General features: G+C 35.9%; 1 protein-coding gene and 1 pseudogene across 2 annotated transcripts in view; both read left to right on the forward strand.

The window, feature by feature from the left end:
- LOC145292973 (EF-hand calcium-binding domain-containing protein 4B-like) overlaps positions 1-27,494 on the forward strand; it is a 364,830-nt gene that overhangs the window by 22,983 nt on the left and 314,353 nt on the right. The gene's annotated exons all lie outside the window — the stretch shown is intronic.
- Positions 11,358-11,475, forward strand: LOC145293427 (5S ribosomal RNA; annotated as a pseudogene).

The following is a 27,494-nucleotide window of genomic DNA, read 5'->3' on the forward strand; positions in this document are numbered from 1 at the left end:
TTTCTAGCACGGTAGAGAGAGCCCACCTTCCTCGCAGCGGCCCTGGCAATGCCCTCGATGTAATTGTTCCAACTCATGTTTCCTGTGAACGTTAGGCCGAGGAGCTTGAAAGACGTACTCTCAGCTAAAGAGTTGTTGGCCATTGCTATAGGTGGTAGAGAAGGTTTCTTGTAATTATTGAATGAAACCAGTTTTGTCTTGGTGGCATTGAACGTTACCATCCATTTTTGTCCCCATTCCACTACTGATTTGAGGTCATCCTCTAGTGTTTCTGCCATTACTTTAGATATATGTTCATTTGTTTTCCTGTCGTGCCTGCTATAGAGTGTGGTGTCATCAGCATATATACCCATCTCAGAGGCAATTTTGTCGGGGAGGTCATTTATGAATATCAGGAACAGCAGAGGACCAAGGATAGATCCCTGGGGCACTCCCGCATTTATATTATATTGTTTAGACGTACGACCGTCGAGGACAACCTGGATTTTTCTCTTATCTAAGAAGGATTTAATTATGTTAAGTATTCTACCAGTGATACCGTAAGATCTAATCTTCCTGAGGAGACCCTCATGCCATACCCTGTCAAAAGCCTTAGATATATCTAGAGCTACCGCTCTGCCCTCTCCCGCTTTGTCCAGTGAATGGTATATGCGTTCAGAGATTACAGTGAGGATGTCTGCCGTGGAACGGGCTTGTCTAAATCCATATTGATGGTCGGTCAGAAGTTTAGCATCTGTAAGGTGCTGGACTAGAGCATGGTTAATTAAGGTCTCAAATATTTTGGCGAAAAGTGGGAGAAGGCTAATAGGGCGATAATTTAATGGGTCAGTTCTTTCGCCAGAATTCTTGAATACTGGTACCACAGAAGCAGTTTTCCAACAGCTCGGAAAGCAAGATTCATTAAGGCATTTGTTGTAGAGTTTGGAGAGAACTGGAGCTACTTCGGCTGAGCACTTTTTTAATAGCACAGCTGGGATGAGGTCGGGTCCACATGCTTTGGAAGTGTCAAGGTTTTTTATGATAGCATGCACCTGAGCAGGGGTGATTTCCAGATCGTCTAGGGTGGCGTCTGTCCGCATAGGAAAGTCAGGTAGGGGGTGGTTTAGAGGGTCCAGTGTAGAGTTGGAGGCAAACCGACTGGCAAGCATGTTAGCCTTCTCGGTTGCTGAGCAAAGAACCTCGTGATTGTTGGTTAGTGGGGGAATTGTTGATTGCCCATTATTTACTACACTGTTGTAGATTTTCCAGAAGTCACGAGTTCCTAATTTTTGTGCTTCGATGCGTTTTTTAGTGGTTTCCGTAAATTCCCTCTTAGCTGTCGCTATTTCTTTCTTAACGTTACTTCTAGCTTCTTTGTACTTTTGTCTGTTTGAACTGGGCTTATTTCGGTTAAACCTGCGGAATGCATGCTGCCTTTGAGCAATGGCAGTTGCGCAAGTCGAAGTAAACCATTGGGGAGAGTGGGGCTTGCTATAGAATTTCCGCATGGGAACATGCGCTTCGATTGCAGTTTTGAACCATTCAGTGGTCTCAGTTGCACACTGTTCAGCAGGAAGAGAAAAAATATTTCCCCATGGGGCGTCTCTGATAAGATCTCTGACAGGTCTTTATTTATCCCTCTTGCACTCAAGTCCATCCATAACTACCACTTCCTTTCTTTTTTTTTTATTCAATTTTCACCCCAAACAGTGCCACTTTGAAGTTGGGGGCTACTATCGGGGACATAATTTGTGGGGGCATTATGAAGAGGGATAAGTAGAAAGATGTTTGTTCACATTACACTTGAACTTCTGCATATCAGTACAGTTGGGAAAGCAGGATCCCGGAAGGGAGTTCCAAAGATTTTCAGTTCTGGGGAAGAAACTATTGGAGTAAAAGGCTTTCTTACACCTAGGGATCTCTACTGTAAAGAGGTGGGACTTAGTTGCTTGTCGGGTTTGTCCGGGGTAGTCATGTCGAGGAGGTACAATTCGTCAGAGCATTCACCATTAAAGTATTTGTAGAACAGGCAGAGGGATGCAACATTTTGTCGATGGGACAGAGGCTAAAACCTAGATGACAGTTCAGGACCTATCAGGTTGGCGACTGTCTTTTGAACCCTGTCCAGGAGTGATAGACAAGCAGCAGATGCACCAAATGTGACAACAGTACTCCATACATGGGCGAATGGTGGCCTTATAGAAGGACAGGATACTTTCAAGCATAAGTAATTTTCTAGCACGGTAGAGAGAGCCCACCTTCATTGCAGCAGCCTTGGCAATGCTCTCAATGTATATATTCCAGTTCATGTTCCCTGTAAACATTAGGCTGAGGAGTTTAAAAGAAGTACTTTCAGGCAATGTGTTCTTGGCCATTGCTATTGGTGGTAGAGAAGGTTTCTTGTAGTTATTGAAGGAAACAAGCTTAGTCTTGGCAGCATTGAATGTGATCATCCATTTTTGTCCCCATTCCACTACAGATTGGAGGTCTTCCTCTAGTGTTTCTGCCATTTCCTTAGATATGTGTTCATTTGTTTTCCCCTCATGCCTGTTATAGAGAGTGGTGTCATCAGCAAATATACCCATCTCCAAAACAATTTTATCAGGGAGGTCATTTATGAATATCAGGAATAATAAAGGTCCAAGGATAGACTCCTGAGGTACTCCCACATTTATATCATATGGTTTAGATGTACGACTGTTGAGGACAACTTTGATTTTTCTCTTATTTAAGAAGGATTTAATTACATTATGTATTCTTCTAGTGATACCATATGATTTAATTTTCCTTAGAAGACCCTCATGCCATACCCTGTCAAAAGCCTTAGTTATATCAAGGGCTACCGCTCTAGCCACCCCTGTTTTGTCCAGTGAACGGTATATACGTTCAGAGACTACAGTTTAGATATCTGCTGTTGAACGGGCTTGTCTGAATCCATATTGTTTATTGGTCAGGAGTTTAGCAGCTGTTAGGTGTTAGTCTTTTTTTTTCTTGGTCTTTTCATATTTTCCCCTAATTAGTTTCTCATAAGAGATATTTACATAAATAAAAGAATATATATATACGATTCATAAACGGTCTAGAACCATTAGTAATAAAAGTAATAGTCTGGTTTGAACTTCAGACAGACAAATATCAAATCTACATTAGTAATTGTTGTGGCGGAACTACCTGTGTTACCTATGATTGGACTAATCCGTACTCAAGAAATACCGGAGGACAAGGCCGTAAGATGGGGGTTGATATCCGATGGACCAACCAAAGTTGTTCGTCAGCAAGACGAATAGCCTTCACTTTTGTATGCTCTTGTTTTGCATTTTGCTACTCTGTTTCCGTGTTCGATTTTCTTTGTAACCATTTAAATAGGGTTATAACAGTAATAAAAGTAATAGTATAGTTTCTAGTCTTGGGACAATTAATTGGAATCGGGAATCAGAAGATTTGGGGTATCGGAATCGGAATTGGAAAAAGTTGATGCCTATTTTCTGATGCCAAAACGATTCTTTTAATCGTCTTTTATTATTTGATTTTATTTAAAGTAAAATCTTTCATTGCTGGTAATAATGATAAAATAATAAATATTTATTGATTTTAAAATAATAGTAAAACTAAAATCGATAGATCATACTCCACATGTGTATTTTGACGTTTAGAAAAATATCTGTGTATTTAACATGTATTTTTATGAAAATCAGGGAAATAACAGTCTTATAGTTAAATAATTAGAGATTTATAAAGAATCAAAATCGGTAATTGTATCGGAATCGGGAATTTAGCACGGAATCGGCAAAAATATTGGAATCGTCCCATCACTAATAGTTTCGGCTCCTGACAAGCCTGAAAGAATATATGTATTTATTTGCTTCCTACGAAAACAAAATGTAACACAAGGTCGTTTTTAATGTGGGTGAAAACTAGCTCCCCAAAAAGGGACACTCTGACAGTAAGCAAAACTACAAATTGTCTTAGTAAAGGAAGGGTTTCTCCTACATTGACTAAGGACAAATTATCTTAAGTGTAGCCTCAAAACAGGTACAAATTCAATAATCGGTTTAACTGTATATCATTATATACTAGCGGGTGGGTGTCTGGGGTTGCCTGTGTACTGAAAAAAAAAAAAAAAACTCCCTTCCCCCAACCAAAAACAATTAAAAAATCAAAACAACTTTTCTTTCAATGAAAATGGCAGTGAGTGCCCCTGCAAATGAAAAAAAAAAAAAATGAGCCGTAATGACTGAGCTTGGACGTGAAATGCAAAAGAGAGAAAGAAGGCAAACGCTCATGACGTTATAACGTTGCAAAATAAGCGTTTTAAACATGTGCGTGACTTGTGAAAAAAGAGACGCGCAAAAACGGGCCCAGTTGACCTTCACAGAATGAACCCTTTTTTTTTTTTTTTTTTTCACATATTATGCATCCAAGGCATTGCTCTTTAATATGGTACCAGTTTCATGCCAATCCAATGTGGATGACAGAATTTTTTAGTAGACATACAAACACACACACATATCCCTTTAGACTTGCTGTACTGACCTGGCGTTACCCGGAATGCAATAAAATCATTTTAGTTTAGCATTTTTATTTGTTTGTACAATATTTTAAAACTTATACAAAAAAAAAAAATTGTCAAGTAGACAACTCTTATTATATTCTTCAATGTAGTATATAAGTGATCCCACTCATTATTTGAGTCATGTTTAAAAATAAAACTGCATTTTTACAAATGATGTCACATGACTTTTTCGACATTGAAATTTAAAGTTTAAAACTGCTGGACCAAGTTGACTGAAATTTGGTATGAACTTTTGTTATTATAAGGTGCAGCGAACAAAGTATTATGGTATCTGTTTGATGTACAGCTAGGGATTAATAGGACACTACCATATCACATTTAGACTAAAAGTTTGGCATAAAATACTCATTCTAAATCAATCAAATTATAACTTTTGCTTGTTTTTCACAGCCTAAAAGGTCTAGTAGGAGATAGCAGTACTGATTCAACTATGAATTTTGTATAAAGCACCTATTCTAAGTCAACGTCTTATAAGTTTTGCCTGTTTTTAATGTGATAAAAAGTCTAATATAAAATAATTATCCAAGCTAGGGATTCAATTTGACAAATTTATTTGTTATTAAAATAACCTGGAATATGTCATAAAGAGTGGCAACCGTGGTTGAAGTGAGTGTCCCTAATGATGGTTGTCTGAACAGAGCTGAAAGAGAAAAACTGACCAAATACCAAGGTCTTATGTGTGATATTAAAAGAAACTGGAATCTTGGAGAGATATCTATCATACCAGTTATTATAGGTGCCACAAGGCTTATGAAGAAGGACCTGAAGTCCTACCTAACTAATATTCCTGGTGAACCAAGTGCAAAAGATACCCAGACAATTGCACTTAAGGGAATAGCGAGGATACTAAAAAGAGCTCTCGGTTGATTTCAATAAAAAGCAGGGCAATATTGATAGCTGGTTTGGCTTCCCCATACCCAGCGTTACAATATTCAAAGGAAGAAAATTTAAAAAAAAAAAAGAAAAAAAAAGTTGATATGCAGTACGACAAACAAACCATCAATATTTAATATTTTTATTTTTGATACCAAAAATCAATCTAGAATAGATTCTTATGCTTTACAAAGGGAATTGATTTAAAAGTTATTTTTTCATTGACATCTCTGACATGTGTGTTATTTAACAATTTCGAGTTGATTTCAGAATAGATTTTTAAAAGATTAAAAAACATGTTTTTGTATTTCTGAAAAATAGGATTCTAATTCAAGAAAGTCTTTTTTAATTGGTCAAATCTAGAGAATTTTATTGACAAAAAATTTTTAAGTAAACCTTAAAATGTGTTAAAAGAAATCCCAAACAACTGATCTAAAGCAAATATTGCACATTTGATTAAACAGAAGGTATTTAGTTAAACAAATAATGTAACATCTTGAACTAAACACACACACACACACACACACACACACACACACACACACACACACACACAATCTGGCATTAAATACTTTTAACATATCACTGAAAAATATAATTTGGCAAGAGGAATAACTCATATTTTTCAAATGAAGAATTTATAAAGAGTTGTCTCTCTTACAACTAACATTTAATTTTTTTTCTGTATAAATTTTAAAATGTGCAAACAAATAAAAATTTAAGACTAGAATGGTTTTACTACTTCCTGAGCAATGCCGAGTAAGGACAGTTAGTCCATTGGTTGTCTGTTTGTGTGTTGAGTTAAAAGTAAAAAATGTCACAATATACATTTACAAAACTGATATATTCTTTTATTCTTCTTCACCATTAATTCAGATAAAATATAGTTTTTTTTTTTTGGTTTTTTTTTTAAGATAAGAGATGCCTATTGACTTTACTCTCTTTAGTCTCGATGAAAATACCAAGGTTATGCATAGAAGGAAAACAATCAGCAAGAAGAGTTTCACAAGCCTGCAGTTCTTTGAAAAAATATTACTGATATAGGAAGCTCTATTAGAATGATAGTGACCACTATAGCAATGAGTCAAACGAACTAGAACAAAAGAAGCAGGTATAGATCAGATAATTCTCAAGAACACATGCCATAATGGTATTTATAGAAAAGACTGAGACTAGCAACATCACATATATGAGAGAGGTTGCAGAGAAGAAGAGAGAGTAGTGCCAATCAAATGCCTTATCAAGAACCCTCAAATGGGACAGAGATTCACCAGCCCAGATTTTACAAAATATGTAGATTTGTAAAGAGAATAGTCTTACATGTAAGAAAGTGTTTAGAGCAATAGGGCCGACTTTATGAGAAGCAGAAGGAGCAATGGATCTAATATATGAATTTCTGGAAAGATGTTATTATGAAGTAATTTGGTAATGGCTTTTTTCCGATTGCTAGAGAACAGAAGAGAGGGGTAATAGAAAGAGGGAGGGAAGAGAATGGATACAGAGAGTGAGGATGAAGATGTTACACCTTTTAACTATTTTGTGGTCCCTGCCCACCCCCGGCCAACACCGAGTAACCATGCTAGTCTATAATAAAAAAGATCTTTTCTATTTTGCATATATTGTCATTGGTAGCTTTATCTTGAGTTGTAAGCCATGTTTAGTTTCAGAACAGTTTCCGATGGGTAGTTATTCTATCCAAGTTCTGGAGATGACGAATTCTCAGTAGACAGCTGTTCTCTACAGGTTCCGGACTTTATAATTTTGTAGCCAAAGAGCAAAAGATCCTTCTCGTGTTGACACGAAAAAAATATGTGCAAGGTTGCTAAAAAATGGTTTGATTTTTATGGAGCAATTCTGGTTTCTGATTGGTTGTTAGCAGAACGTGAATTAATTTGATTCGTCAGTTCTTAGCAGCAACATTTATAAAGAGAATCTCCCAACTCTGAGGAATCATTGCCTCCCCCCATTATGAGTCAAATATATTGCAGTACTTTATGATCTAAAAAAAAATCAATACTTTATTTGGATTCTTCAGTTTCCTTTGTGGAAACTTGGCCCATGTTCTTGACAATAAAAACATCAATCACTTTACCATGCCACTTTCTATCAACTAATACTATCAAATTAATTCTCTTTTCTTTTCTTGTTTCTTTCTGACCTAAAATACACCAAACATTGATGTTGTTGTTTTTTTTTTTTTTCTTATCATTTGCAAAATTCTATCGTTTGGCAAAGTTGAAAATAAAAACAATTTTCCTCTACAAAACAATCAGACCAAACATTATGAATAAATATTTAAAGATATAAAAGAAACTTGAAACATAGATATTTTTTTTTTAATGACTGGATTCCATATCAAATAATCTGAAAAGGATTGATATGCCATAAAACAAACAACCAAACCCCTTTCTTTTTCATTGAAACAAATATTGATCAGCATTCTTTATTGTAAACATCCAACACATAGAATGTGTTGATAGCACACTTTTATTTCTACATATGATATAGATAAAACACTATCTCTGTGACAGGATCACAGGTAAAATAAGCTTGGGGTTGCTGCATACCCCCCCCCCCAAAAAAAAAAACATTGAAATAAATGACACCAAATAAACATAAGAGCTGTGGGGCCCAGAAGAAAGACATGACTGTCATAGGGGTGCCTTTGATATCCAACATGAGGAACCCAGTTCGTATCGTTCAAATGTTGTCTCGTATTTCAGGTATTGAGATTGTTTTTTAATTGCATGCTGTATGTTTGGCCCTTTGAACATTTTTCATGTTTACAACTATATTTTCCTTTGGAAACAATGCTGAACATATTTTTGATCGTGTTATTTTCAGATCTGTTTTTTTTTTTTATTCTGATTTTTTTTTTCCATGTGACAAGCCTGCATTTTTGTTTGCTTTCTTCATTCTAAGGATTCTAATAAAAATTTTTTTTGTTTTCATGCTAAACTACCTAGATTATTGTTAACTATACAGCATTTTTTTTAAACAATTGTAAATTCGATGACTTGCTTTGGATGTGATAGTAAATCTTGACATCTATATTATGTTTCTTTTAGTCTGTCTTTTTGTCTGTCCATTTTACTTTTTTTTTCTTTTTTTTTAAACTACTTAGCCGATATGGTTGAAATTTTGTATGGACCTTTATGATGCAGCAGACAAAGTATTATGATATCCGTTCAATGCACAGTGGGAAAGGAAATAATTATGGCGATATAGCAAAGGGAATCACAGGCTAGACATTCTGTAGGCAAAAACAGCTCTCACACTAGTTAAGACTATTTAAAGAACTCTAATATATTTTTCTTCATTTGAGGACTGGTTTCTTCTGTAGAAAGCAACAATTTATTAAGTCGTCTGACAAGGTCTTCTGGTTTTAACTGACTATTTGTCTGAAACAGCATGTTCAGTGTCGCGACTATGTAAATTTGTTTATGTTAATAAAAATCTATCTTGCTCTTCTTTTATTGAGCACGCTTCATAACCTTGTTAAATTCATTAGTTATCACTCTTGAATACGTTTAATATATATATATATATATATATATATATATATATATATATATATATATATATACACACACATAAAATTGCTTCGTCAATATCTATAGATTTTTTTTGTCTGCAATTACGTGCAGATGATGATGTCCCTCCCTTGATTCTCTTTGCTATATTACTAATAATTATTTTAGTAGCATTCTCTCACGTTTGTTTCTTTCCCCCCATTCAACTATTTATTTAAACGTTATTTGCTTATGTATTTATTTAAAACATAATTCGTTGATGTTTTCATTCTTGAAAATGAGTAGCCAAAAGGTACCTGGTGCTTTATCATTTTATTTGAATAGTCTTTTACTGTTAGATATCGAAAACGTTTTTTATTAATTCTCCTTTTTTCTCTGTGACACTTTTCCTGATTCGGTATGACTCCACTTATTAATCAAATTTTGTACCACTATATATATATATATATATATATATATATATATATATATATATATATATATATATATATATATATATATATATATATTTGTATATTATATATATTTGTATATTATATATATTATTCAAGCAAGTCTGATTGAACACAACAGTTCTTTTTTTTTTTTTTTTTTTTTTTTTTTTTTTGATCTTTCAGGATATCTTTTCTATTTACTGAGCGGTCTTTTTAATTTCAGCAGGCATGTTATATATATATGTGTGTGTGTCTCTTTTCAGTCTAAATAATGTATATCCACATAAAGTTTGTGGAATTATCGCATCAGACCTAAATATCATGATTCTGCTTGCTCACTGACTTACAAGAGGCTCACTTATGCATATCTAAATGTATAAATGCGAAAAGAAGATTTATTTATCACCATCCTATATTACCATCAAAACAGCTTAGTGTTATTTAAACAGCGTCAGATTTTAAAATATTGTATATATTAGTCTGCGTGCCCAGTGTTACCCGGGTATTTGGAGGTGTATGTTGAGCAAAAAAAAAAAAAAGTGGTAGTAGGCAACAAAGGCTTGAACCCATACCGCGAAGGAGGAAAAGTATGTGAAAAAAAAAAAAAAAGAAAACATGACGTTTTTGCCGTTGCATCCATCGTCAAACTGGAAGTAGCGAAGGTTGAAATTAAGACTAGTCATTTGAAAAGAGGGATGACTTTCGAAAATATCGGCAAAAAAAAGTAATCCCTCCCTGTAGAAAATGGCCACTTGAGGGTGAAGAAATTGATGTTTTTAACCAATTTTTCGATACTTGTTGTCTGAAGGGTCGAGCTTCAAAACGATACCAATCTCGTGAAAATACATCGCCTCTGTTGAAAGTTTTAGGCAGACATATATACATACATACATGTATACATACATTTAAACAGGTGAGATTTATATTATAGACTAGCGGGGGATACCCCGCGTTGCCCGGGTGTTTGTAGGTGTGTGTGTTTTTGGGTAAATGAAAAGAAAAATCGTTGGCCGGGTGTCTGTTTAAAAAAAAAAACGAAACCTTGACACACAGTTGGAAAATAATAAAGTGTGAAAAAAAACCCAAAAAAACGTGCGACGTTTAACGGCAGGTGCCCGTTTTTGACGAGTTAATGACGTCAACTTTGAGTGTGGGACAGCGTTTTATTTACCGCGAGTTTGTTCGCTTTTTTTTTTTTATATAAAAAAAGCTTAATGCACATGGGGCGATCGAAAATTGTTAAATATTTATCTTTTCAAAGTCAGGCAAATTAAATAGACAGGCGACCCCGGTTGTTAACTCGTAGATATTATCATTTAGGCATGATATAAAAAGTTTTAAGAAGTGAGTCGACCGATCGCTTCTCGGAAAAAAGCTTTTCGTGGACATACACAAAAAGCGAACATACATACATACATTTTCGCTTTTATATTTATGGAAGATAATACAGATGAACGACACAAATACATATAGTTGAATGCCTAATTTGTATAAATCTTTTTTAACAGTTTATAAAAAATTAATTTTTAGTGTTATTCATTTGTAATTTTCATTGTCTTTTTTTTTGGTCCATTATATGCAATAGTTTTGTAAATATTGACAGTAATTGTAGTGATTTAATAAAAAAAGATAAATTACAAAAACTTTTCTTGAAATGTTTCCTGTATAATTTTCAAGAAGGCAATTTGAATTAAGCTAACTAAAAAAGAAGATATACTGACCAGGCATAAGCAAGAGTTCAGTAAAAGAAAAGTGTGACTGACTGCTTGCTCAATTGCTCTCTCTCTCTCTCTCTCTCTCTCTCTCTCTCTCTCTCTCTCTCATCATGTTAGTGACACGACATTTTCTTATTGTTTTAAATTCAGTGAAAAAAGGTTTAAAAATAAAGCACACCCCCTCATGCATCATAACTCAGACAAATTGATTTTTTTTCTTTCTTTTCATGTTTTTATGGTCTTATTTAAAAGATACGGCATAATCACATTGACACACCGGTTCTCATCAGATCACTGAAGTTAAGCAACATTGAGCCTGGCTAGTACCAGATTGGGTGATCATTTGGGAATTCTAGGTGCTATATGTGCTTTCTGCTTATCTCCGCATTATTTGCAGTCGTACTGAATCTCCACTTGCCACTGGTATTTAACAATTGCCAACTCAGGAGAGATGTGGTTGGAGATTAAGCAACTCTTACCACAAAAAATTTCACATGCAGGCACACTTACAGAGGGTATCCATAATCTGTCAAGACTGAAGGAAACTACGATTTAAAAAATAAAGTAGTCAACTTAAAGCAATAGTGAAATGGCAAAATTTCTTCTCACACCTGCAAATAAAAGCTACCACTTGCCCATGCATGGAGTATTATTGTCCCATCTGGGCTGGTGCACCAACTACTAGTCTTTTCCTTTTGGACAAGTTGCAAAGGAGTTTCTAACCTAATAGGCCCTACACTGTCTACCAAGCTCCAATCTCTGTCACATCGCTGTGCTAGTTTTACAAGCACTTCCACAGAATGTGCTTCTACAAACTTGCTGCACTTGTACCCCCCCCCAACATAAATACTCCTAACCAACCTTACTAGCAGCAAGATCTAACCTCTTCACTGCATAGGGTTCAAGATTCTGAAAGTCTTTCTATTCAAATAGTTTCTTTTATTAGACAGCTTGCATTTGGAATTCCGTCTCTTTTCTATTCTCCTGACTGTACTAACATGCAGATACTTAAATGTAATGTGAACAAATATTTCTCTGCACAACTTCCCATGAATGTAATACTTTATGATGGAAGTGAGGGACTCCGATTCCAGAGTTACCTAGTGTGTTGACGAGATGCATCATGTTTTCTATTTGCAGTAAATTAGTAGGACATTTACCTGTCTGTGGATGGCTCTGATCGGCAACAGGAGTACTAAAATGACGAGTAACTGCGGTAACAAAAGGATGGGATGACATAGTAGATGACGATTCTCTCTAGCAAATGATGGCCGAAACGTTGACTAGATTATGTAGGAACAACACTACCCAGGCCAACTGGCATGTATCCGGACACAAACTAAATACATGGGTTGATGCAAGTTCATTGGCCACAGTTGTAGTGTTGGAACGATTGGGTGCTGTTGTGGAAGATGCATGTTAGGTTCGTCTGAAAAATGATGCCCAGCATATAAATTTGGCAGAACTTGATGCCATGCTAAACCACTTACATCTTAGTGGCAACATGTCTTATTTGGAAAGAAATAAAGTTGTTTTAAAAAAAAAAAAAAAAGTTTCTCCATCAATTTTCCACACACCCATTATGTCTTCAACATTCGCTTCCTTGGTCTCCAGATCACAGTATAAGTTACTTCCACCATTTCTTCCGCCATATTGTGTTTCTGCACAACGATGTATGTAATCGCCATATGTAAGTGAGCCTAAGTAAGTGGCGTTTAATAATAGACATTTTATGGGTTTTTTTATCTTTTGTTTTTTGTTGAGAAAAATGTTATCGTAAAAGGCTGTGAAAAAACTTTCCAGACTATTTTTGTTTCTATGGCTAGAATCTATCCATCAACACTTATATAAAAAAAAATGCAGGTATTTCTTCTTTCTTTGAAGATTACATAATATATAAGTACGTATATAAAGAGATATTTTAACAGTCATCTCTGAACGCATGTACCATGTACTGGATAAGGCAGGTGAAGCCAGGGCTGTAACCCTTGATATATCCAAGGCCTTTGACAAAGTCTGGCATGAAGGGCTGTTAATGAAAATTAAATTGTATGGTATAACTAGACATCTTTCTTAGGCAATAGGACCATGCAGGCTGTCATTGATTAACATACATCCCAACAGCATAACATTAATATGGGAGTGCCTCAGCAATCAATCTTTGGCCCACTATTATTCATTATATTCATTAACAACCTTCTTGATGATATTGTATCCAAAATAGGTATATTCACTGATGATACAATGCTCTATACCATGCACAAAGGAAGAATGGATGTACACAAATTTAAGACAATGTCAGAATCCTTAGAAAACGACCTCTAGACCATAGTGGAATGGGTCTGTAAATGGATGGTAAAGTTTAATGCTAGTAAGACTAAGCTGCTCTCCTTTAATAATTACAAGAAGCCTCTCTGACCACCAATATCCATGATAAATTACACCCTACCTGAGAATTCTTCCTTCAAACACTTCGGCTTAACATTCACAGACAATATGAACTGGAACAAATGTATTAAGGACATTGCAAAGGTTGCTGCAAAGAAGGTGGTTTCCCTCTATCGTGCTAGAAGACTACTCACATCTTAGAGTATCGTATACCTCTACAAAGACACCATTGACCCATGCATGGAGTATTGTTGCCACATCTGGATAGGTGCATCTACCACTAGTATCTCTCTCTTGAATAGGCCCCCTCCCCCAAAAAAAAGAGTCTTTAATCTAATAAATCCCATTTTGTCAACTAAACTCCAACCCCTGTCCCATTGACACAATGTTGCGTCCCTGTGCCTGTTTTACAATTTTTAATTGTTTGTGGTATATGATGAACTTGTTGCACTTGTGTCTTATTGACGTACATATCCCTGACAAAGCTGCTTAGCAACAAAATCACACCCCTTCACTCTTGAGGTCCCTAAATGCCAGAAATCTTTCTATTCTAATAGTTTCTTTCCTCAAACAGCTAGATTTTAGAATTCCCTTCCTGCTACCTCCTTCCCTGACTGTACTGATATGCAGAAGTTTAAATATTGTTAATCTTTCCTAGGCATGGTCCTAAATAGTAGCCCCTTTACACCCAAGTGGTGATATGCCTTGTTAAAGGTGAATGTGAGTAAAAAAATAAAAAAAATAAAATAATAATAAGGCTGTATGCAATGCGTAATAAGCTAGAATAGTGAAAGAGAAAATGAAAAAAAGAATTCTTTCAACTTTCGCCCTCAAACAAGGCACATCACCACTGAGATGTAAGAGGCTATTGTAAATTACAGTCCTTATCCATAGGAGCATTCAAAGTGGGGAGTTGTGCAGCAAGATGTTTGTTCACATTACATTTAAATTTCTGTATATGGGTACAGTCAGGAAAACAAGGAGCAATGAGGCAAGAGGAGAAATTTTTTCAACGTCAGAGAATCTCTACAGAGAAGAGGTGGAATTTAGATGATTGTCGGATTCGTCAAGTGTGTTTATATCAAGGGGGTACCAGGGCAGCAAGCTCATCAGAGTACATTTCATCAAAGTACTTGTAAAATAAGCAAAGAAATGTAACAAACATTGCAGCGATGGGACAGGGGTTGGAGCTTTGTAGATGGTGTAGAACCTATTAGATTAGAGGTTCATTTTTTTTTTTTTTTAACCCTATCTAAAAGGGAGAGACTAGTTGTTGATGAACTAGCACAGATATGACAACAATACTCAATGCATGGGAAACTGTTTGTTTTGTAGAGATAAAGGATGCTGACAGGTGTGAAAAGTTTTCTAGCACGGTAGTGGGGGCCCACTTTTCTTGCAGCAATCTTGGCAGTATCTTCTGTGTATTTGTTTCAATTCATGTTACCTATGAATGTTAGGCCGAGGAGTTTAAACGTTGGACTTGTATTGACAAGAAAATAAAACACACAGACACATGTGAAATTGCCCTATAATTGTATTAATAGCGAGATTATAAGACCACTCTGCAGTCGCGTTGGAGGCATAAAGGCAGATTTAAATTAATTTAATTAAAATTTTGGCCTAACTAAAGGATTGAACCCACTTCAAGAGCCGCATTATACTTTCAGAGCTATGATGCTCCTCCAAAATTATGAAGAGAGACGTATTCGAAACACATATAATATTAATATAAATTAGAAAAAGATCAATACTAAAATGAAAAATACTAAAAAAAACAAAAAAAAACAAGATTAAATATGGATAATATATAGAGATATGTGCATAACAGGAAATTTTGATGGTATGGCCAAGTTGGAAAATGGATGAGAGTTCTTGGTAGTAGATGTAGAACAGTTGAGGAAGCAGGTTCAGTTTATAAGGGAATAGCAAGGAAAACCTAGAAGGAAGGATAAATAAAGAACTGGCCAGAGATAGATTAGCTTTGAAGTCAATTTCTAAAAGCCGTTCGACACATGCCACCATTAAAATGAACGTTAACCCAGTATATGATGACTTATTAAAAACTCGTTTGATATAGATTATGATTTATTGATTTATGTGAAAGCAAATTTATTTCTAAAGAAATTGATGATATCTTTATGACTTAAAGTGCTTTCATTTTATAAAATATGATTATTTTAGTGGAACTTCTCCTCCATGAAGGTGCACTAATCCAATGCGTTTTGCCAGCTGTGTGTAATGCTATTTATGTATGTTTTTTACAAGGTCGAATAAAAAATTACGCTATCTTGTTCATGCAACATGTATCGCCTAATTGAAGTAGTACAAACCATTGTTGATGTCTTGGCTATGAATTTTATTTCTCTCCACAAAATGTGGCATATGGTCGGAAAAACATATTTCCAGAATGGGTACTTTGGTCGGGTATAGAGATAGCTAAGAATCGTAGGCATTCTCTGGTAGGAGTTTTTGATGGGTAGCTTTGATAAATAATGACTTATTAATAAAATTTAAAAAATAGAGGAGGATGTTGTAGTTTGCTTGAAGCATTGTGGATAGTGTGTAAGGAGTTGCTCGAAAGCAATGATAATGCAGTTTGGTAGAAAAAAGATGAAGTAAAGAGAAATTTCAATAATTTTTGGTTATTAATTGTTTATTTATCAATGTCATGTGTAGAACCACAATGGTATTGATGGTGTTGTTCTTTGAATTTTAGCAGTAAAACCTATCTTTAGAAAAAAAAAAAGAAATGTATAAATACTCTCTTAGGGGGGTGTTATAGCCAGTAGCTAGAATTTATATGATGCCTGTTGCATTAGACTCACAGAAAATAATTGTTATTGTTGAAATGCGAATTGACGTCATTATTTATTAATTGATAATTATTGAAGATTTTATTAAGATTAGATAATTCTTTGATCTATGATGGATTTACATTTTATTATGGACTCTCAAGGAGCTTTCACACAGGTTATCAAAGATTTCATAGAGTACAGCCTGTGGTGTTACCTGGAAGCTGAGTGACAAGTTTCCACAGATTTTCCAGTACTTGCCACATCTTTCGATACCATTTGCAAATAAATTTGCATTATCACAACAGCTGCTTGCCATTGATTTCTCGTTGGCAGTGGCCATTGGTCTTTACTGGAATTTGAGTGGCAATAAGCCTCTCCATGATCCCAGTTCTCTTCGCACTTATACAGTGGAGATTTAGTCAGTGCTCGCTCCTCAGTCTTTCCTTCCTCCTTGACTACTTGGCTATTTGGTTTCACTCTTTCTTTTTGGCGGGGGCAGTGATGTGGTGATGGGGCTGGGGTTAGAGAACTTATAGGTATGCAGCTTCAATGTTCTTGGTTCCATGCAGCGTTTCATGCTTTGTCTGTGTGGCAGTTTGTTTGGTCTATGCTTTTGGTTCGTCTGTGTTAGTCTCCACATTCAAGGGTTTTCCTTAATTCTTCTTCTTCATCATCATTTGGTTAAAAACAAATTTCACTTTCATTGCTTGTCCGTAAGATAAACATATTAAACACTCAAACTTTCTCCTTATCATTCCCAAAATAGAAATTAAAAAAAAAAAAATTTTTCTTTCTTTGTTTTTTTGTTCTTTAATCAGTTTCATTACTGGATAACACAACTTTAATTCGTATTTATTTTTGTAATTAACATTTATTATGAGAAAACAATAGAATTATTAAGTTGGAACAAATGTAAATGCTGATTTTTATTTATTTTTTTAATTGCATCTGTGCTTTAAAAAGATTTCAACCAATCATTTATAGACTGTATATGACCTCTACAGCAAAGGTCATGAAACAGGTGTAAATTACTAAAAAAAAAAAAAAGATTATGAATAATGTGTATGATTTAAGAGACACTTCTCTCCGATTCTCAGTTGACTCGAGTAAAGACACATTTCCTATGATTAATGATAACGAATCTATGACATTTAAGTTCTGACTAATGTAGCGAAGCCAATTTTCTTGGACACCTGTAACTTTATGCTTTTTATGTGAATTTTAGTAATAAATAATAAATTTAGATTTTTTTTTTTATTCATTCAGTTTGATTTTTTAATTCTTTCAAAACTTAGCAAATTATTGTTCACTTCTTTGTTGTTGTTCATCATCATCATCATCATCATGTATAACGTTTCCTTTTACAGTAGTACCCCGGGATACGGCATTAATTCATTACGGGGTTGCGATCGTAAGGTGTAATCATCATATGGCGGGGTCTAAGCAAAATTTCATACAGTACATATTAAAAATTAGTAACAAAATACAGTACAGTATATAATAACACATAACATCATAAATAACACCATAAGGCAGGGCAAATACTATAACCAGGGGCTGGAAAAACATTGTATTCCACACCGTAACCTAAAAAAAAAACGTATCCTAAGGCCTCCGTATCCCGGGGATCTACTGTACATGCTACTATGTGCTTGACAGCGTTTTTAGAAATTGATATCCAAACAAATGTATCTCTGGTCAGGTATTTGTCTATCCCTCCTCTTCTCAAATCCAACCTGTTATCATGTTTTCCTTGACCTTCCCCTGTGAACTTGACCTGTTTCTTGAACTCTTCTACATTTATTCGCCCAATGTGACCATACCAACGAAATCTTTTGTTCTGCATATTTTCTCCGATACTCTTCAGATTTAATCTTCATCCGTTTAAGCCTTTCTTTAAGCTTCACAAGGAAGATAACTTATTTTCTTTAAACAAAAAATTTTTTTCTTATAAATATTTGTTGTATTATCAGGATTGTTCAAACTAAAATTTTTGTATTGCGTGTTATTTTCACGTTTTGGCCGATGTAATCTTCAACCTTCTTTAGATGCCTTTTGTCAAACGTTTTCATAAAAACACAAGAAGATTCAATGATGTTAAGCAGACAACATTTAACAAGGAGACGCACATGGGAACACCTAGGACACATAGTAGCATATGGCCTTTTCACGCACACACACACGCACACATGTGTTGCTGCTTGTTCGTTCAACAAACGTGTACTTGGTTGCACCTGCTGGTTTATTGCTGCCGAGCAACCAATAAAACAACTCAATTAGTAAAGTCTTCTCTACATATGATTCGATTGTCATTTTTCAAGCGTCGCTTCCGATGTGTTTGTGACCACAGATCTGTTCGTTGGATCATTTGGTGGCTTGATTTTCTGTTTCTCAGACAGAATAAGCTTCATGCACAAAAACACAAGGAGACTATTGACAGTTTAAAGGTTTATTGAGAGAAGAGGTTCTTTTAAAGACAAGGGGAGAGACGTAAAATTATTCTTTATAAAATAAAAGGTAGTCTAAGATTTTCTTCCTTATAATATATTTATTCTATCTTCACTAATTTGTCGAGAGATAGGCTTAACTGAGATTTCTACATTGTTGACATGCGTCTTGTATCTTCACCCCCTAGACACGAACTGCTTGAAAACAGTTTCAAACTCGAATCGGTTGAACACATGATCTAACTTCTTATATCAACAGCTATGTCTAGCTTATTTTGTCTTAACTTTTGAACTTTATCCCCTGATTTCCCTGGACATTGGGTATATTTCGCTCAATGCCAGGCCGTACTGAAAAAGCATAAAAATTACACACTCGAAATGTATATTAGCTGACAATCTCTACCTACTGGCCTAAGGCTACAATATATGATAAAACTCTGTAATCTTTCTGTCAAACTCGGGAATCTACATAGAATTTTAAACATAACCCTTTATTTAATCCACATGTGTAACATGCTCCTGTTCCGTTACCCATGGTTGGGTTAAAGTCTTAAGTAATTTGCAGTTGTATTTCGAGTATCACCTGCACTGAGGATTGAACCTTCAATCTCCAGAAGAATCACTTACAACTGAATTTTACCTAACAGAAAAATTCCAGAGTTCGATAAAATACATCCTAATAAGATCAGAGATTACATCAGCCGAAACGTTGTAAAAATAACACTGGAAACAGTAGTCTGATCGATCCAAATAATTCAAATTATCAATCCTCATTTTAAAAATTCAGGAATACAAATATTTATTTTTCCTTTTTAAGAAATGGAAAAAAAAAAAAAAGGAAAAATTTTTCCATAAAAATAAATAAAATAATAAAAAAGATCAAACGTTTTTACATAAAAAAATAAACAAATAAGATAATAATAAAAAAAAATAGATCATCGATTTTGTGGGAAAAGTATTTGCTAGTTTTTTCAAAGAAGAAAACTGTTGCGAACCAGATGGAGTCAAGGTTCGCTGACCATTGCTAAAGTGGGAATAGAAGGAAAGACAAATGTTGTCGATGTGGACCTTGGAAAAGAGGAGGTATCGGGCCAAAGCAGTAAGATTCTTTTTCTGTTGAAGATATACCTAGTGCAGTTGATACGAACAATGAATTGCTCACTACCCCCCCCCCCTTCTTCGTGATAACAGCTGTTCACACTAACTGAAGTGCTGCTGACTTGTGTGCTGTATCTGTATAACCAAGCGATCTGCGTCTGGTTATGCAAATGATTTGTTTTGATCACTAATCAATGACATTTATATTAGCTGATGTATTCTTTTTTTGTTTTTACATGGAGGTCACCACTTATCAAGGTCCGGAAGCCACTCGGGGATAAGGGTTATTGCATGTATAGTAGTCAATGGGATAGTATCGTAGTAATCATTAGTATTGGAGATTTGATAAAGTGTCTTACTTAAGGGAGGGGGGGGGGCGGTTCATCAGGAATTTGTTTATGTTAGACTTGAAGACATCCAAGTTGTAGTTGGGTGGGAAACAGGCAAACGGAAGAGAGTTCCACAGGCGTGTACTTCTAAGAAAGAAGCTTTGTTCATGGAATCTATGTTTTGATTTAGGCACAGATAAAGAGTGTGGAAAATTAATGGCAGTGGTTTAAGCTAAACGGGTGTATATCGTGAAAGATTGGCGAAGAGGGACCATTCTTCTTATCTAGTCTGTTCGTTTGGCAATTAGCCTACCACTCAGTTTTTGTCGGGTTTTGTTGTAAATTAGCCCCCTCCCCCCTGCAATTACCAGTGTTTGTTGAAGGTGATGTTCATTGTATACTTGTAGGCTTTTGTCCTTTGAAGTTTAAGTTTGTTAAAAGCTGGTTGATCTTTAACTTCTTGTAGATCTTGAATTTAAAGATATGTTTAGTTTCAGAAGAGTTCCCGATGGGTAGCTATTCTGTACAACAAGGTCCTGGAGATGAAGAATTTTTAGTGGATAACTGTTCTGTACAAGCCCTGGACTTTATAATTTTGCAGGCAAAGAGCAAAAGATCCTTCTCCTGTTGACATGAAAAAATTATGTGCTGGAATGCTCAAAGATGCTCACAGTGGTTGTAGTTAGACGAGTTTTTTTTGGGGGGGGGGTGACCATAGATTGAAGCTCAATCGAGCATCTGCCATGACAGTTTTCTTAACAGTTAGATTTCTTCAGAAGAAAATCAGATTCTCCAGGTGAATAGAAAATATTTGAATGAAATATTTTAATCTTTGGCCGATCTTTACACAAAAATGTTCACTGAATTAAGTAACTACGATGCCTCTCCTCCCTCTAATTTAATTGAACGGCTCAACTTTGTATCAGGTTAACAAGAAAGTTCTTGTGGTTTTTAACTTTTACATTCAGATGAATATATCTTGGCTCAAGCAAAAAATTATTGATCGAAATAATTACCATCAGAATCAACACACGTTTGCCAACACAAAACAAGTGTGTTTATACCAGTAACATAAAAATCTTATGTTCTGGTGGCGATGAAGTTCCTGAAGGCATTTCTGATATCACTTAGGTTTTTGAAGCATTTCTCACACAGAAAGTTGTCGACATGCTTGAAAAAATAGTAGGCAGTAGATGAGAGATCTGGAGAGTATGGTGGATGAGACAGTTTCCTAGCCCAATTGGTTCAACTTCTTCTGGGTCGATTTAGCAACATGTGGCTAGGTATTGTTATGCGGGAGAATTGGGCCTTTTCTGTTGACTAATGCTGGGTGTTGTTGTCAAAGTTTCTGATGCATTTCATCCATTTATTGACAGTACTTCGCTGCCGTAATGGTTTCACCTGCATTCAAAAAACTATAATTGATGAGACTGGCCGCAGACCATCAAACAGTTATAACCTTATTTTGGTGCAACTCTGGCTTCGGAAAGTGTCATGGAGCTTTGTCAGCATTTAACCACTGAGCTAAGTATTGCCGATTGTCATAAAGAACCCACTTTTCATTACAAATCACAACCCGGTCAAGAAACGGGTCGTTCTTGTTGCGTAAAAGAAGAGAAAATGACAATTCATAACAGCATTTCTTTTGGTTGTCGTTCAATTCGTGAGGCACTCATTTATCAAGTTTTTTTTTTGTTTTTCCAATCTCTCTTAAGTGGTTAGAAATTGTTGTATATGGTATGTCTAATTCAAAAGCAAGTTCTCAAACAGTTGTGTGTGGGTTGTCTTCGACTAAAGCTCTTAACTGATTGTTGTCAACATCCGATGGCCAACCATTCCACTCATCATCTTCAAGATTCTTGTCGCTGCCATGAAATTTCTTAAACCACCATTGTGCTGTGCATTTAGTGGTTTCTGGGCCAAATGCTCCATTGATATCGCAAGCTGTTTCAGGAGCTTTTCAGCTTAGCTTGAATTGAAATAAGAAAATTGTGCGCATTTTCTTTTTTTCCATCTTATATTCAACGTTCTGAAAAGAAGACATAATACTTATAAAAACGATCGTAATTTAAATGATTAGATAAAGCAAAAAACGCTCTTTAAAATGATTATATATCATTTTAAAGAGCGTTTTTTTTCTTTATCATATATGATATATTTTCAAATAAGTTTTTGTTATAATACCTTTACTTTATATAAGGTATTATAACAAAAACCTATTTGAAAATATATCATTTGAAATCAAAATTAAAGAAATTCTGCAAGAACTTTCTTGTCAACCTGATATAATGCTTTAGTTATTTTTATTTTTTTATTTTTTTTGTATACTTTTCTCTAAAGCTTATTGTTCCACATCCCTATTTTCTATGAAAATGAAACAGCTGTTTTTTTTTGTTGTTGTTGTGTTTTTTATTCTTTTGTTTATTTTTATGGGTTTGGGGTTTCCTTTGTTTTTAATTGATAAATACTATTGATACAAACCATTTGACACCAGTTTTGCCAAATTGAACTTATTATGGATCACTTTGTTTCATTTGAATACATTCGTTAATCATTCATTCATAATTTGAATAACATTCGAATATCATTCATTAATTTTTTTTTCACTTTATTTACTATGTTACACTATGCAGGCAGCTCTTTAGATACATTCTGAAGTTAAATTAGAAGCCGAGACAGATAAGAATTACACACTTGGAGTCAAAATGTCAAAAGTGAAATGTTTGGGAAATTAGAAAAGTTTTTGTGGATTGAAATATGTGTAAGCTGGAATTATCTATTTTGAGGAGAGTTTGTTAGAAGACTATCGGGATAAAGTAATCATGTAGGTGCTACGGGGGGGGGGTGCAGAAGAATGATTGGACTGCCACTAGATTAAGTTCTCTCTCTCTCTCTCTCTCTCTGTTTATTTTCCTCTCTTCCTTTCCTCTTTGTCTTTGTTCTTCTCCTTTTCTCTTTGTCCTTCATCCCCTTCTCTCTCTCTCTCTCTCTCTCTCTCTGTTCACTCCTCTCTTTCTGTCCCCCCCCCCTTAACAACCAGATAACATGTCTTCTTCATCTTACAGAACATGAATCAAAAAGCTTGAGGACTATCAATTTAATGAAGTTTATTTTAATCAATGTCAATTTACTCCTCCTCCCAACCAATTTACACCTCCTCCCAACCAATTTACACCTCCTCCCAACCAATTTACACCTCCTCCCAACCAATCAGTGCTGTGCACAGCTTTGAACTTCCTCCAAAATTGAATAATATGAAATATAAAAGTAAAAGGTAATATAATGTTATTATATGCTGAACACAAAAGGGCATTTCTCAGTCAATCCCGAACAACGTCTGGTCTTCCTGCTGGTATAATATACAGAGAGGTGAATGATTGCTTACCAATCATTTAAAATATACTGTTAGATTCAAGACTGAAGTTTGAACACACCACATTTGATTGTGACTCTATTTTTGCCCTTTCCCGCTCAGACTCCTCTTCATATAATTAAGTAATTATAGCTCATACATATCATACACTGTTAACTATTTGAAAAACACTCGTGTATTGGTCAGTGTGGTTTTGGTCCTTTGTTCTTTAAAGAGTTGCATGGATTGGCCAAATGATAAACCCAATCACTGCTCCCTGCAACTTCTTTCCCACAAAAGAGATGTTGCAAGCTTGTCCCTGCTCTATTGTTATTTTCATGGTAAATGCTCGTCTAAGCACTTCGCCGAACCTTCACAAAAAAGAAACACTCGTCTAATTACAACCACTATCAACACTTTCCTTTACTCCCTATCTGTGCCTAGATCTAAATGCAAATTTCATGAACAAAGCTTCTTTTCTAGAATTGCCTGCATGTGGAACTCTGTTCTGTTGGCCTGATTTTCAACTGACTACAATATGACCATTTTCAAGTCCAATGTAAACAAGTTCTTGTTGAGCTGTCATGTTAAATAATGAAATTCTACCCAATTTCCACCACTAAGGATTACTACATGTCTCAGTGACCTCTTTACACTCATTAGCCCTTATGTTTGAGTGGCCTTAGGCCCTTGATAAGTAGTTACTCGCTTGTACAAAAAAGGGGCACATGAACTCGTCCATATAAACTCAAATGCTTAAAACTGCATTTCTTTTCCTCCTTTTTCACTATTATGGTTAACATTATTAGCGCAACTCATAGCTTCTCTGTATCTCACTCCCTATCGCAAATTGTTACTTTTCCAACCCGCTTCCCTGATCAGGAAGAACAACACGCATCACTATTAGATCTGTTTTTGACCACAGTTCCTGTTGACTGTGTAACGAAAGCCGACAGCCCACTTGGGAACGCTGATCATGCGTTGATAATGGTTGAAATCGCCCTAAACTCTAGACCCAAAACTGAAGAGCCAGTGCTCAAAACAACGAGATATTATAAAAAGGCTGACTGGGAAGCCATCAGAGATCTTATCAGAGACGCCCCATGGGGAAATATTTTTTCTCTTCCTGCTGAACAAGTGTGCAACCGAGACCACTGAATGGTTCAAAACTGCAATCGAAGCACATGTTCCCATGCGGAAATTCTATAGCAAGCCCCACTCTCCCCAATGGTTTACTTCGACTTGCGCAACTGCCATTGCCCAAAGGCAGCATGCATTCCGCAGGTTTAACCAACATAAGTCCAGTTCAAAAAGACAGAAGTACATAGAAGCTAGAAGTAACGTTAAGAAAGAAATAGCGACAGCTAAGAGGGAATTTACGGAAACCACTAAAAAACGCATCGAAGCACAAAAACTAGGAACTCGTGACTTCTGGAAAATCTATAACAGTGTAGTAAATAATGGGCAATCAACAATTCCCCCACTAACCAACAATCACGAGGTTCTTTGCTCAGCAACCGAGAAGGCTAACATGCTTGCCAGTCGGTTTGCCTCAAACTCTACACTGGACCCTCTAAACCACCCCCTACCTGACTTTCCTATGCGGACAGACGCCACGCTTGACGATCTAATAATCACCCCTGCTCAGGTGCATGCTATCATAAAAAACCTTGACACTTCAAAAGCATGTGGACCCGACCTCATCCCAGTTGTGCTATTAAAAAAGTGCTCAGCCGAAGTAGCTCCAGTTCTCTCCAAACTCTACAACAAATGCCTTAATGAATCTTGTTTTCCGGGCTGTTGGAAAACTGCTTCTGTGGTACCAGTATTCAAGAATTCTGGCGAAAGAACTGACCCATTAAATTATCGCCCTATTAGCCTCCTACCACTTTTTGCCAAAATATTTGAGACCTTAATTAACCATGCTCTAGTCCAGCACCTTACAGATGCTAAACTTCTGACCGACCAACAATATGGATTTAGACAAGCCCGTTCCACGGTAGACATCCTTACTGTAATCTCTGAACGCATATACTATTCACTGGACAAAGCGGGAGAGGGCAGAGCGGTAGCTCTAGATATATCTAAGGCTTTTGACAGGGTATGGCATGAGGGTCACCTCAGGAAGATTAGATCATACAGTATCACTGGTAGAATACTTAACATAATTAAATCCTTCTTAGATAAGAGAAAAATCCAGGTTGTCCTCGACGGTCGTACATCTAAACAATATGATATAAATGCGGGAGTGTCCCAGGGGTCTATCCTTGGACCTCTGCTGTTCCTGATCTTCATAAATGACCTCCCCGACAAAATTGCCTCTGAGATGGGTATATATGCTGATGACACCACACTCTATAGCAGGCACGACAGGAAAACAAATGAACATATATCTAAAGTAATGGCAGAAACACTAGAGGATGACCTCCAATCAGTAGTGGAATGGGGACAAAAATGGATGGTCACGTTCAATGCCGCCAAGACAAAACTGGTTTCATTCAATAATTACAAGAAACCTTCTCTACCACCTATAGCAATGGCCAACGACTCTTTATCTGAGAGTACGTCTCTCAAGCTCCTTGGCCTAACGTTCACAGGAAACATGAGCTGGAACAATTACATCGAGAGCATTGCCAGGGCCGCTGCGAGGAAGGTGGGCTCTCTCTACCGTGCTAGAAAACTTCTAACACCCGAAAGTATCCTGTATCTCTACAAGGCCACTATTCGCCCATGTATGGAGTATTGCTGTCATATTTGGGCTGGTGCATCGGCTACTAGTCTCTCGCTCCTTGACAGGGTTCAAAAGAGAGTCGCAAATCTGATAGGCCCTAAACTGGCATCTAAGCTTCAGCCTCTGTCCCATCGTCGAAACGTTGCATCCCTCTGCCTGTTCTACAAGTATTATAATGGTGAATGCTCTGATGAACTGCAAGCACTTGTGCCCCCACGACGTAAACACCCTCGACAGACCCGACAAGCTGCAAAATCCCACCCCCACACTGTAGAGATCCCTAGATGTAAAAGATCTTTCTACTCCAGTAGTTTCTTCCCCAGAACTGCTAGACTTTGGAATTCCATTCCAGGTCACTGCTTCCCCAATTGTACTGACATGCATAAGTTCAAGTGCAACGTGAACCAACATCTCGCTGCCCAAATCCCTACATAGTACCCCAGTAGATGTTTCCCCTGATAGTAGCCCCCTACACCAAAGTGGCAATGTGCCTTGTTTGGGGTGAAAATGTAATAAAAAAAAAAAAAAAAAAAAAAAGATTGCTTAATGACACAAGCCCTGGATGGTTGACACAAATGATCCTCCTACGACTGAAGAGCCAACAGTTGTTGGCATCCAAAGCATGCACACTTCTACAAACATCAAACAAGTTGCACAGAAGCACAAGTTCTCAAATCCTCGTTTTGTATATTTGGTTATAGTTAGCTAATGTACTTCGTAATTTCCGGTGTAGCTCTACCGGAAGCGGCGACAAAGTAAATCAGTTCCTTCACTTTTATTGTTCTTCAGTGTTTCTATTGTGAAGCGATTTATTGAAATAAATAGAAGAAAAGGGCATTATTGGGAAGTATACAATAAAAACGATCAAAATTATACAGATAAAAATAATACAAATAGTCTCTATTTGAACTTTTAATAAGAAAATTAAAAAAATAAAAGTTTTTATTTTATTTAAAATTTTGTAAGAAATATGTTTATGAAATTATAAAAATAATTTTTTTTTTATTTTAAACGTTTTTTATTTGAATTTATATAATAAATATATGTTTATAAAAGTATAAAAATTGAAGTCCAAATAAACTTTCAAACATCATAAAAAAACGGATTCAATACATAATATTCCCCAAAACAGTTGGCTTTGTTTTCCGCCGCCAAAGGAATTCTTGCTGATGACTCTCAAAAAATACTAATTGTGTTAATACTGAAGAACAATAGAAGTGAAAGAACTGATTTGCCTTGTCATT

This window comes from Euprymna scolopes, chromosome 14 (assembly GCF_053919585.1).
Source record: "Euprymna scolopes isolate OS-2025 chromosome 14, ASM5391958v1, whole genome shotgun sequence".
NCBI classification, from domain to species: domain Eukaryota; kingdom Metazoa; phylum Mollusca; class Cephalopoda; order Sepiida; family Sepiolidae; genus Euprymna; species Euprymna scolopes.